The sequence below is a fragment of the Rana temporaria genome, chromosome 2 (genome assembly GCF_905171775.1).
Source record: "Rana temporaria chromosome 2, aRanTem1.1, whole genome shotgun sequence".
NCBI lineage: Eukaryota > Metazoa > Chordata > Amphibia > Anura > Ranidae > Rana > Rana temporaria.
Genome location: NC_053490.1, coordinates 394,180,125 through 394,184,183, shown reverse-complemented (window position 1 = coordinate 394,184,183; position 4,059 = coordinate 394,180,125).

The window sequence follows — 4,059 nt, the reverse complement described above, 5'->3', positions numbered from 1 at the left end:
GAGTACAAGTACTCGGGCAAATGCTTGGTATCGGTACCGATACTAGTATCGGTACAACCCTAACTATAACCCTGGAGTTGTTGCCAGTAGAGACCAATTAGGTTTTTACATTTACAGGCCAATTCAGTTTTTACATCAACCAGGCCTATTCTGGCTCAGAACCCCCAAACATTATATATGTTTTTTTTAGAAGACACCCTAGGTAATAAAATAGCGGTCATTGCAACTTTTTATATCGCATGGTATTTGCTCAATCATTTTTCAAACACCTTTTTTTTTCATGAATTAAAAAATAACAAAACAGTAAAGTTAGCCCATTTGTTTTGTATAATGTGAAAGATAATGTTACGCTAAGTGAATAGATACCCAACATGTCACGCTTTAAAATTGCACACGCTCATGGAATTGCGCCAAACTTCAGTACTTAAAAAACTCTCCATAGGCAACGCTTTATTTTTTTTTACAGGTTACCAAATGAGGTCTAGTGCTAAAATTGTTGCTCGCGCTCTAACGCTCGCGGTGATACCTCACATGTGTGGTTTGAACGGCATTTACTTATGTGGGCGGGACTTACCTGTGTGTTCACTTCTGAGCGCCAGCAACCGGAGACAGGGCCTTTTTTTTTTTTTTTTTACTTAATGTTTTTTTATTTTTACACTTTTTTTTTAATTTTTTTTATTTATCACTTTTATTCCCTGTAATATGAATCTATCGGCCCGGTCAATAAGACCCCACATCTCTCCTCCAGGCTGGAAAGCATGAGATTAAGAAAAAAAATTCACTGATCTCATGCTGACATCCACGATCGCTGCTTTGTTTACATCCGGGGCCGGGCGTGAAGTCATAACGTCTCGCCCGGGCCTCCAACGGTCATAGAAATGACTGGTGACCATCTGGTCACCAGGAATCGCTATGGTCATCATTCAGCGCTGGCCGATTCTTTCTCCGGGTCCCCGATGGCACGGGAGAGCCAGAAGAAGCACCGGATGGTGGCGGGAGGGGGGACATCCCCTCCCGTCACCTGTAAGAACAATCAAGCGATGGAACTGCCGCTATGATCATTACGTGGTGTGCACAGAATCACCGGCAGAAAATAATATCTGAATGATGCCTGTATCTGCAGGCATCATTCTGATATCCCTGCTAAAAATCCAGGACGTCCTTGGGCTGGAAGTGGTTAAAGAAATGTTCTGAGAGGTTGCTATGTGTAACTACTACAAATTGTGTGCTAATTTTTTTCTTAAAAAAAAAATTATATCTTTGTGTTTCTTCATGCACAAGTGCGTTCGAAACCTACATCTCAGGAGTATCTATTACTAAGGGAAAAAATAGACTACTAATTGTCAGTCAAAACTATACATTGCAATAGAAAAGTAATGACATACCTTTGAAATTTGTATCCTTGGGCGCGCAATACACATCTGAAATTATTTATTACAAATAGGGGTCTGTATGACCAGTGTTTATTTTCCAAATCATTTATTTCTAATTGGGAGTTAATCTGAGCCAGACCAGTGGGTTCGATTTTAAATATTCATCCAATGCAGGTTTACATTGTTGGGGGGGATAGAATGTTGTGCTGGTGGACTATGAAACGTTCACTTACAAAATTTGTAAAAACATTTGAGAAAACATCTGTGGGTTTGGAGGATGGTCTAAATGACTTCCCCTGTACAGCAGATACCGCATTGCTTTGTGGTTGGAGCTGGTGACACATGTATGAATTTGGATCAAATTTAGATTGCATGCATGCTCCTGGGCTAATAGTTACATAGGTGTGAAGTTTTAAGAAACCCTGTCACCAGACTATTCATTACAACAACAATCTTCCAATAAGAAGTGCAATTAACATTTTTATGAATATTATTTACCTGTAAAAGCCTCCATTGTGTACACATCCAAAAGCCCAAAGACTACCGTTGGTTGCCGCCATCTTAGATGAGTGGTCAACAGCCCCAGTAAACTCGGAGCTGTCATGCAAGTTACACTCTATAACAGGGTCTCAAATGGGGGGCCATCCAGCTGTTGTGAAACTACAAGTCCCGTGATGCATTGCAAGGTTGACAGTTACATGCAAGACTCCCACAGGCAGAGGCATGAAGGGATTTTGTTTTGCAACAGCTGGAGGGCTGCCAGTTTGAGACCTCTGCTCTAATGTATACCCCTTCTCTCTTCCCCGAGCCGTAAAGGCTGTGCAAAGAAGTGAGGGGCAGAGGAACTAAAGTGATTGAGATTGATTTACTAAAGGCAAATAGACTGTGCACATTGCAAGTGAAGTTGCACTCATTTTCCCCAGAGCTTAGAAATGTGGTTTATCACATTTACTATGCTCCCTGGAAAATTAGTACACCTGCTTTTGCAGAATGCAACAGCACTTGAAGAGTGCACAATCTATTTGCCTTTAGTAAATTTACCCCTTAATTTCATTTTTTTTTTGGTTGAACATGCAGAAGGAGTTAAGCCCCATACACACTATCAGTTTTCCTGCAGGTTTTCTCTTCAGGTTTACCAAAACCATCTAATATGAGGTCAAACCTCAAGAGTTTCAATTTGTATGCAATCAGGCAGGCCCTTCCACTACATGGTTTTGGTAAACCTGAAGAGAAAACCTCCAGGAAAACTGATAGTGTGTATGAAGTTTCCCACCTCACCGCTGTTCCAATGAACAATAGTGTGCTGTAGTCTTAGCTTTTTTGCACTCATAGTTGCACTGCTAATGGCAAGTTACAAAGATTTCAGATCAGCCCCAATGCAGACATGCATTTTAGACCTCAGATGAGCTACAATGCATGCATGCACTTCAGACCTCAGATCAGTCCAAAAGGGATAGAATTTGACATGGTCTAAACGTCGGTTTTTTTGGTACACAAAGCTTCATTCCTGATAAGATATTTTTATCCGAGGACCGTAAATAGATTATACCATTGTAAGCCCTGGACCTGACTATCTCTTTAATCCTTGCATTGGAAAGCCAACTTCTATCTTGCTTTATTTGTAAGGGTGAAATGCAGCTTAAAGCGGTGGTTCACCCTCCTTAACAACAATGCAGCATAAAATCCGGCATAGTAGCGCGAGCTACACTATGCCGGTCTTAATTTTTTTATCCCCGTACTCACGGTTATATCGTACATAGACGATTCCGTCTGCCGCGGGGAATGGGCGTTCCTAGCAAGAGGGAGGGTGATTGACGGCCGGCTCTGGCACGTCACGCTCCCCGAAGACAGCCGGAGTAGGTCTCGGCTCTTCACGGGCTATGCGCAGGCGCCGTGAAGAGCCAAGCCTATTTCGGCTATTTCCGGAGAAGCGTGACGTGCCACGGCCGGCCGTCAATCACCTTCCCTGTCCATAGGAACGCCCATTCCCCGGAATCTTCTATGTACGCTATAACAGTGAGTACGGGAAAAAAAAATTAAGACCGGCATAGTGTAGCTCGCGCTACTATGCCGGATTTAATGCTAGAGGGATTTTTTTTTTTTTTTATATAGGGTGAACCCCCGCTTTAACGGTAGATCAGAGAGTGCAGGAGGGTCTTGTTACAGGAGAGAGACCAAATGACCCATATAAGAAAGCTGTCATACATAGCCAGTTTAAAGTACATAGACAGTATAAAATTAAATATTGTTTTTTTTCTCCTCTTTTTTATAAATTAGGGTACCACTGTGTGCAGGCTGATGGGGGATTACTCAGAGCAGCATGGCTACATTCACAGTCCCTGGCTGCTTTCGCTGACATCAGTGAGGTAGGTGGGCAGGCCTTTGTAACTGACAGGCCTAGAGAAATGTCAATTACAGCAAGGAGCAGGCATTGTGTTCTCACCCTGGCATACAAGCTGGGGGTTGCCAACCTATAATTTAGACAATTCAACCTAAAAGTTTAAATCTGCTCAGTTTATTATACAATTGTAATGAATCAGCTAAACCATACATTGTTTCAAAAATATAATTAGACTAATATTTTAAAACTGCAGCACAGAACTAAAATATTTGAGTTAATCATTTATGTGAGGTCATGCGTAATAAATACCTTTTAACTTATCTATTGGAAACAACACACACATTC